The sequence below is a fragment of the Tachypleus tridentatus genome, chromosome 1 (genome assembly GCF_004210375.1).
Source record: "Tachypleus tridentatus isolate NWPU-2018 chromosome 1, ASM421037v1, whole genome shotgun sequence".
Classification (NCBI taxonomy): Eukaryota; Metazoa; Arthropoda; class Merostomata; order Xiphosura; family Limulidae; genus Tachypleus; species Tachypleus tridentatus.
Genome location: NC_134825.1, coordinates 115,781,368 through 115,791,409, shown reverse-complemented (window position 1 = coordinate 115,791,409; position 10,042 = coordinate 115,781,368). Strand labels below are relative to the sequence as shown.

At 29.3% G+C, this 10,042-nt stretch overlaps 1 long non-coding RNA gene across 14 annotated transcripts in view; it reads left to right on the top strand.

The window, feature by feature from the left end:
- Window positions 1–289: 289 nt before the first annotated feature.
- The window catches only part of LOC143222180 (uncharacterized), a 20,515-nt gene continuing 10,762 nt past the window's right edge, over window positions 290–10,042 (top strand). For 2 of the 14 annotated variants that reach the window (XR_013012059.1, XR_013012058.1), the window contains exons 1-5: window positions 290–361; window positions 4,093–4,173; window positions 7,934–8,083; window positions 8,589–8,762; window positions 9,889–9,987. This is a non-coding gene — a long non-coding RNA (uncharacterized LOC143222180). Of the gene's footprint in view, window positions 362–527; window positions 546–633; window positions 652–1,062; window positions 1,082–2,234; window positions 2,338–4,092; window positions 4,174–6,618; window positions 6,792–7,933; window positions 8,084–8,588; window positions 8,763–9,873; window positions 9,988–10,042 lie in introns of those variants that run through there. The other 12 variants (XR_013012074.1, XR_013012067.1, XR_013012075.1 and 9 more) reach the window with 10 other exon arrangements.

Sequence of the window (10,042 nt, the reverse complement as noted above, 5' to 3'; positions counted from 1 at the left end):
TTTAACAAGAATACTAAAATTATCACTTGCTTGTATTTGTTCCAGATTATTTTATATTTAGTAATTATTTAATGAAAGTGATGTTAAATAACAATTATGTCATAACTCTATTAGTATATGAAAAGATAGTTTAAAACAAATTTTATTTTGTTTCAAACTATAATATTTAACTGTAGTTTTTAAAATACCCTCGGTGGGCTCAGCATATAGCCCGATGTGGCTTTGTTATTAGAAAAGACACACACACATACAGGTTTGAAAAATAAAAGAATATACAAATTAATTTTATTTTACATATGAACATAAGTTAGTAGTATACGTGTGGCGCTAGAGGTTGAAGTGTAATTATGAGGATTTGGAAGTACGTTATAATAGTTGTCAAAAATTGTTTGATATTATTTATAAATAGTTTATTACAATTTAATTTATTTAGTTTTTAATAAAGGATAATTTTTTTTTAAACTGGTGAAGCGATTAGGCATATACTGTTTATATTTTACACTTTCGAAGTGATCGCAACCAACTTCGAATGATGAAATAAAAGGGTTATGTATTGTAATTTGTAGTTTCATTAAGGAACTCTTGTCAGTACAATACCTTATTATTTATTTTATGTTACTTACATTAACAGCATTGGTTAGAATATGTAAAGTATGTAGTTGTATTAATCGTATTATTTTATCTTTTATTACAGGCTACTTTGCACTGATAATGACAGTTTAGAATATCGACTTAGGACTAACATCTAAGTTTGTCAAACCTCGTGATATATTAGGTTTAAGGCTTTGAAGTTGTTAACAGTAACAACAATGTTACCCAACAGATGAATAATTCATTCTATTTAATCTTTATAAGTAATAATTTAAGAATAAATTACCTATAATTAGGTAGCTTGCTGTTATTAGAAGTTAATTTGAAGAGTCGCATTTCAGAGAAAAGAAGTGATTGGTTTTAGGTTGATTTGTAGTAATATACACATAGAGGTATAATGGAATGTGTATATTTTTTCACTACTCTCTTTCACTCTTTAGGTGCAGTCAAAACAGAAAGACTATCTCATTAACAGACATTTAAAACAAAAGTATGTTAATAGTACCAAATCTAAGATGTCAACAGAAACATTTGAAGATTTTGAAAGATATTAATGAACTTTAATTGTTTTTCTCTCTGTAAAAGGTGGTAATTAGTTTGCTGAAATCTCATAATATTTTATATTTTCAGTAAGATTAAATAGTAACCCTTAAGTTTAAACTTCCAGTTTCTGTAGTAGGTTACTACCTAGTGATTAGTGTTTTAATATTGATGAAAACTGTTACTTTCATATTTATAGTACAGTTGTAAACATTTACCTTTCAATATAATATTAATTTATAGTATAAGGAATTGATCATTGTGCACTGGTGCTTTTTAGGGGTAAAAACATATAACATCAGAGGGGCATGTAGGGGCTAATGATGTAGGAAAAGGTAAGTTAGAAGAGCTAATTAATAAGTACTGGGGTTGATAAAGACATTTGAAATAAAAGACCATAAGTTTATATTGTCAGGGATAATTCCCAGAGTTGCCTGTTAGGATAAATTTACAAGTAGAGCTAAATACCAGGATTAGGTTACTATGTAAAGATGAGGAGATAGGCTGGTTGGAGTTTTTTGGAATGGATGATGTACATTTAAATAGGATAAAAGTTCACTTGTTTCCTTAGGCTGTTAACTCTGCTATAAGGGAAGTTTTAAAATAGAAGTAGACAGTTGTGAGGGTCAAGAAAACTTACTGTAAAAATAAAAATATTACCATATGAAATGAGTATAGAAGTAGTTATAAGAATAGGCTTAGTTGTTACTGTTGTAATGCTGCATGTAATAAAACAGATCACTTTAGAACACTGATAACAGTAGAAGATTGTGATATAATAACTAAAACATAGATTATTTTGATAATAGAAATTCCTATGAAATAAGTGTAATAGACTATTTACTAGGGATATAATACTAAATATGGAGGGGGAGTGGTTTTATATGTAAAAAGTGAGATTCTGTTGGAGTTGATATTTGTGTTAACAGCAAGGAGTTTGAAACCATTTGGGTTTCTTTTAATGGATATAAAGGGAAAAGGCTTTAAGTGGAAATTTGTTACAGGTGACCAAATAATACTGATGAAGTTAATGAGAAACCTTACAGTAACATTAAGATTTCAGTTATTAATGAAACCATAATTATGGGTTATTTTAATTTCAGACATAAAGATTGGAAAATACTAATCAAACCATGAGGGACAAATGTGTTCTGGAAACAGTTCAATATGGTTTTCTTCACCTGTTACTCAAGGAACCTACTAAAAGTAATACTACTTTAAATATAGAAATTATTAACAGGTGGTCACTGTTGTATTAGGTTCAGTGATTTGCTGTATTCAGAGATAAGAAATAATGATGGTTTGGTTACAAATTTTCAACAGATGTGACAAGGATTATCTGTTGTGGATTTAACTGAGTTATTTATAGACACGGATCAGATGTGGGAACTGTTTAAAGATAAATGTTTAAGATAAACTTGTTCCTTACAGAAAGAAAATGGTTAAGTAAAGAAACCACAGAGTTCAAGAGATAAAGTTTAATACATTTAAATTATTGGTGTGACAGTAGATTTAGAATATTACAGAAGATAAAGAAAGATGGTTAAACATTAAATTAGGACATCAGAAAAGATGTTTATTTTAACATCATTTGAAAAGGTTACTGCTTATGTAGTGGAAACTAAGGGTTTAATGTATCTGGATTTTCAGAAAGTAGTTGACATAAAAGGCTTGAGAAAAACGTTATAAGTGTGGGGAATAAGTTAATGAATTAGAAAAGTGGCTGTATGGAAGAAAACAGTGTTTACAGATGGAGTTCAGTCAAACTGGATTAATGTTACATGTGGGGTACCTCAGGGCTCAGTTTTAGGACCTTTGTTCTTTTTGTGATTTACATCAATGACAAAGATGGGTTTATGTAAATTTCTGGATTAAATTAAGGTCCTGAGTGTTACTGGCTATGAAAAAGATTCTGCTAGTTTACAAAATGATTTAGATCATTTAGTGAGTTGGACAAATAAATAACAGATGGATTTTAATTACAATAAATGTAAGGCAGTGTATGTGGGTTATCATAATTATAATTTGGATGTGAATAACATTAACAGTGTTATGAAGTGAAGGGATCTTGGTGTAATGAATGATCATTCTCTAAACACATCCAAGTTGTGTGATGTTGTTAATGGTAGGGCAAATAGGATTCTGGGTTGTATTTACAGAAATATTGAATACAAGTCTAAATAGGTTATAATTTCATTATACAGGCCACTGGTCACATTTGAAATACTGTGTTTTAGTCTTGGGTTCCTTACCTTAAGAAAGACGTTAAATTGAAAAGGTTCAAGGAAGGGTTACTAGAAGGGTGTCTGGGGTGAAGGGGTTGTCATATAAAGAGAGGTTGAAATCTCTCAAACTTTTCTCTCTTGAAATAAGAACTAGGGAGAACTGATTGAAATGTTTAATGTTATAAAGATAATTCATGGTGTTGATGAATAATGACTTTCATATTTAACAGTGAGAACAGTAGGACTATAGCAGGGTGGGTTGACCTTTTGGAATGGGTTGCCTTCAGATGTTACATAGACAGTAATTTAAGCAGGTTTAAGAAAAAGCTTGAAAAGTATATGAATAAGTCCCAAAATGTATTGTATTTTACAAACAACAGTGGGCCTTTTATTTCATCAAGGGCATCCTATCTACAAAACTAAACATTAAAAAACTCAAGCTAGCCCTTATCATTCTAATATTTATCAAGCCCCAGCTTTTGTCACATACATTTGTATGTCACAAGGTTTTACTTTTTGTGAGTTACATTCAAAACTGAAACTATTTTCTAACCATGGTTTACAACTATAACAAAAATGTAGCTCATAATCCCAATGAGGAGGACATTGAAGAGATGAAATGAATGTTTAACAAGTCTTGTTGTATTTTTAGAAATTTAGAAAAATTGTGATAATTATGTGGCATTGTCTACTTTTTGTTTGTTATTAATCTGTTTTTTTTTTTTACATTATTTAGATGACAAGAAATATTCAGTGTGGTCATATCAGTATAAAAATGTAGTAGTAGTGTGAGCACCAGTTGACAGCAAAAACCCTGGTGAGTACCGTATTTCATGTTTGTATGTGTATTATTTGTTATTGTTAAATGTATAATTCTTGCAAATAGTCTGTACATCATGTAACTTGAGCTCCAAGTTCATCTTGTCATTATTTTATGGCAGATTAATTCAAAGGACAATAAAGTGTAAGTTTTAACAGGTCTATACTATTATCATATTGAAGGTAAATGACATTTTGTGTTATTTCAGAATTTATTTTGGAGGTTATAAAGCTAGTGAATTTGACTAATCTCTTATAATATTTATTCAGGAGAGTTTAGATAATGTAAATGAAAATTTTCAAATGAGGAAAAGTATTTTTAATTTTAACATGATTTGCATTTGGAGAAGTCAACAGTTTCACTCAATATATTCATGGAGAAACTTTTAGTGAAAAGACTTCATTAAAAATTCACATTTTGTCTACAAATTACATTTAATTATTACTGAAAGCTTCAAAAACATTTTTAAGTAAGTTCATAAAACATATTAGAAGTTATAGTATGGAAACTATAAGATCAGTTTGGGGTTACAGAGTCAGTCTTATTGACCTAGGTTGTAGCAAGACAGTTAAACTTAAATGAACTGCATTAACTAGTTCTGAGGGTAACCCACTTCAAAGACCAAATATCGTTTTAGAAGAGTAGAGCTGACTCATATTTTGACAATACTTATATTTGTGTCCCATAGGCTTACAATTGTCAAAATAATATACAAAAAAAGATTGCATCAAACTTAAGTTTCCTTAATAATCTTAAATACAACATTCAAATTCACTCATACTCTGTTGAGAGACAGTGAGGGTGGAGATTTGTATGTCTTCACGTAACTATCCATTTCTAGATACCATTCTAGTGGCCCTTCCTTTGTACCTTTTATAAAAATGTCCTTCCTGAAGTAAGTAGCTCTGACCCTGGTCCTATCAGTAATCTATACAATTACGTTATAATTTCAATAGATTTGTTTACATTATTTTTGTTTTATCAAACTAAAATCCTGTTTGTCCTACATTTTTTGTTCTGGTACATTTTATTGATTTGAATGAGATGTTTGTTCATGATTAACCATTTTGTGATGGACTTGGTATAACATACAAAAGTTTGTCTATACAAACATTAAGTATTTGCACTGTAACTTTTGATACAGCAAAATTTGATAGACTTTTAGTGAAGATTACAAGTAGTTTGTATGCCAAAAATCAGATTTTTAAGTGAATTATTTTGATAAAAGATTTGTTTGAGAAATATTGAGTCTGTATCATTGCTAATCCAAGTGAAAAGTGATTTCATATTATTTAAAAAAACAAACAAACTATTCTTCACCCCAAAAAATCTTAAATATTTGTGTAATCTCTATAACCTAAATACATTTCAAACATTTGTTTAGAGTAAGACTATATTTTGTTATTTACTATACTCTTTGTGGAGTCTGTCATTTGACCAACCTTGTAACCATCGTAAAAAAATTAGGAAATATATATATTTTTTTCATCTAGAATGATTACATATAACAAAAATACAAATGTTTAGTCTTAAGTAGCTTAAGTCTCATAACATTATATATTTACTGTTATACTGACTTAGCTAACATTGCATAACTTGTATTGATGTGCACTAATGTATCCAATAATATAAAACTGACCTGTTTTAGTTGACAAGCATTATATAATATGTGGTCACAGTTATACGTTTACATGTATATAGATTATTATTATCAGGAAATAAATTATTAAATTTAAAAAAAAATATATCTCTTGCTTTGAACTTTGTTGCAGCTGGACGTTTGCTAAGCCTTTTAAAATTTCACAAGTGGAGGATATCAGACATTTATTTTATGTTGTATATTTACAATTGAATAACCAAAATATCATTAACTACACTGATAACATATAATTCTACTGTACTTTATAAAGCTTAGTGACTGAGATGTATTTAGGTTTTAAAAAATATGAAACTTTGAGCAGACTAAAGACCAAATTTACCTTCTTAAAATCTTTGTTTGAAAAAACATGGTAGCCTTTACAGAAATTAAAATGGCTGACAAAACCACTAGGGACATTCTACGCTGTTGATTGGTTATTCACATGTCATATATTGAAGTGTACGTAAGGGCTTATTTACAAAAATAGAAAAAGGTGACATTGTTTGATTTGGTACATAACTCATATCTCAGCAAAATAAAAAGGATATGTGGTTCTTATATTCTAGCATGATAATACTGGTAATTTGAGTTCATAATTTGTACAAAGCTATTGACTTACTATTATGGAATACATTTGTAAGTGTTTATGTTTTAACTTGTGTTAGAAGTGAACAAATAATGAACCCACTGAATGCAGAGTGAACTTGTAGTCTGTTGTGTTTTACAGTATAGATCTGTGTTAGATTATATGTAGTTAGGTTTATACAAGTATTGTATGTTTCTTACTATAGTTTTTCTCTTAGATGTTTTTCCTTCTTTCTCGAGTAAAGATGTTCTTGTCATGTGTGCTATAGATGGAAACTTCTGTGTTGGATTTGACTCAGAAGAACTTCCCAATAAAAACGTGTTTAAAGAAATAACAGACCAGGGTTCAAAGGGCTAGCAGACCAGTGCTAATGTCCACATTTATAAAATGGTGATGAATATTGAAGTTTTAATTTCATGGTATAACTATTCAAAATGTTAGGTTTACAGAAAAATTTCATAATGTCTTCACCTTTTCTTCACAAACTTTATTTTTGACTGTTTGTTTTATATAAACTAGTAAAGTTTTTTGCACCTGTCCTCTCCATTTTCACTGATAGTTATATTTTTAAAAGCTGGTAAATACATGAATATTTTTATAATGTAGCTGATTGTTTTCAGTTGAATTATAACATATATTAGTTAGTCAATAATGGATGTTTTTGCCTTCTGAGTTAGTTTCATAAAGTAATGTCTTAACTTCAGGGACTTTGTTTCTTACATTACCAAGAAATATGTTTATCATGTTTAATATAATACTGGTGAGTTCTACTTATTGTTGGTTTGTTTGTTTCAGTAAATACTGTATATCAGTTGTACTCTGAAAATAAACTTAAAACCTTAAGTTATGTGGATCAGTTATTTTACAGTTATTATAGTTTTACTTCAGGTCTTAAAGTGTAAAGATATTTGGTTTGAAATGCTAACGTTTCATTATTTACAAACTTGTGGACATTAACTGTTAGATCACAAACAATATCACAACCCAAAGTGTTCACTGTGGGGTCTGACATGCTAAACACAACCCATGTGGATATTCATATAGTTGGTAGAAGAGAGATTTCTATATATTCAAGTACATTTCAGAAAACGTTAAAAATCATATGAATGGCTTGAAGAAAGTTCTATTCTTTATGGTAGCAGGAGATAGACACAGAACTGTTTATATAGTTGTAGTAAGTGAACAGTTCTTAACAAGAACGTTAAAAACCATCTTATAGCCATATGTGGATAGACACAGAACTGTTTATATAGTTGTAGTAAGTGAACAGTTCTTAACAAGAACGTTATGAAAAAAACCCATCTTATAGCCATATGTGGATAGACACAGAACTGTTTATATAGTTGTAGTAAGTGAACAGTTCTTAACAAGAACGTTATGAAAAAAACATCTTACAGCCATATGTGGATAGACACAGAACTGTTTATATAGTTTTAGTAAGTGAACAGTTCTTAACAAGAACGTTATGAAACATCATACATTATACAGTAACTGTTGTTCATGTCTTTATAAGTGTTTATTGTCTACCTTAGGTGTTCTGTTCAGTAACAGTAGAACAGTCTGTCTTCTCCATCTTGTCAGACTGTCCAAGATGGACAGTGTAATCCTTACTGGACAACATGTTTCACCAAAGGAGACATTCAGGATAAGACTCACTAATCAGCTTGTTACATGCAGTACTTGTAAGTTGAGTTGGTTTTGTTTGATTTATGTTGAATTACGTGGATAACTTAGGAAACTCAATGTACCAGTGTAAACCTGGATATGTATTTTACTCAGGATAGTGTAAGCTGTTATAATAACTTTGAAGTTTAAACAGCTTGATAAAACCCTGGTTAAATAAACCAGTTAAAATATTTATAAATAATGTAAGAATACTTATTACAGTTGCTATTTTGTTATTACAGCTTCATCAGGACTTGTTCAAATTATTACTTGTTCATAAGGACTAGATATTTATCTGAACATTTCAACACATTTAATGGCATTCTAAACCTTTGAGATGTCATTCAATGTTTTATACAATTGTTGTCTGTAAGTTTGTGACATTTCTTCAACTAACTTACAAAATTTCTCCTTATGTAGTTTGTAACAAAAGGTTTTCTGTTTATCAAAATCTCAATCTATGTACATACAGATGTGATATAAATAATAACTATTGATTGTTCATTATATTGTTGGTTTCAGATGTTGGACAAACTGTTAAAGTAACCTCTTCCATAATCAAGTGTGTATGGAAGTACTTGACAGTTTACACATGTTCCACCTGGTATTGGTTATTTGTAACAAAGTCTATAACTGGTACTGTTCACACTGAACAGGAACGTGGGAAAAGAATTGTAACAGATGAATGAACTTCAGGTAAACATACGTAGGAACAACAGAAAAAATGTATCTTGTGATGACATTAAGTTAATACAATTTAAATTATACCAGATCATAAGTGTTGTACAGTTAATGATATGTGTTAATAGTTTAATAGATGGACTTAATAATCAATTGGTATACAATGTTCCCTACAACTTGTACAGGTAACAATAAAAAGTGTCTTGTTTTCAAACACTACATTATTCTAATGTACTATTAGTTTCCTTATTTTAAAAGATTTGTTGTTTTTATAATGATTTTTGTTTCTAATAACTCATGATTTCATATGATAAACCTCTTCTGAAAGTCACAGTTTGTACAACTTATTTTCACACTAGTTCAATGAATATTTTCTACTTGGTTAGCAAATCACTAATATTAACTTAATACCATCACACGCTTGTCTTAGTTTGTTTTAAAAATATTGTGTGGTAATACAATGTTATATAAACCAAGTAAACATATCGATGAAAACATGTTTAACGCTTCATGATAAGGATGATATTTTACTCTAACCATGATTACAAATAATTAAACAGATGAACTGTTTTATTATCATATTTTGAACATGTTAACAACAACATTCATTAAATATAATAGAATCATCACAATATTCTATAATTACTGTTGTACTCACTAACAGTAAACATACCTTATTTGATGTCAGTTTTATTTTGGAATATAATTTACAACAAAATGAAACATTACAACCCAGCTATAAATGCATTATCAAAACAAAGAACACACATTTTGTTAGTAAACAATCTCTTGTCATGAGACTTCTTTGTTTTGTATTGTATGTATATTTCTGTGTCTAGTAAACTACTTTAACGTGATAACAAAACCTACTTTAAACATTGTATGTTTCTTACTCATTCAATCCATCTATAAACTGTATAGGTTTACCTTGTTATCTGATGTCTTCTCGTTGAAGACAATTTCTGTAACTTTCAGGTAGATATAATTTAACACACACATACTTTGTTAGTAAAATGGAGGTTTACACAAATATTAAAATGTTCTTAAGCCTACTTATTAGTAAGTTGTATAGTGATTATTTCTCTAACCCATCAGGTTTAAACTTTCTTTACCATTACTTTCAAAGCTTTGTTTTTATTAGGAAGCAATCAGATTATTTGATGTGACACAATATCAAAGTTTGAACCAAGACCTGCACAAAACTAAAGATCAAATTTGAATATTCAAGAAATGGGAAATGGTAAGTTCTTTGTGAAGATAAAGGTTCATAGCAGGGATTGACCAGGACTTGGACA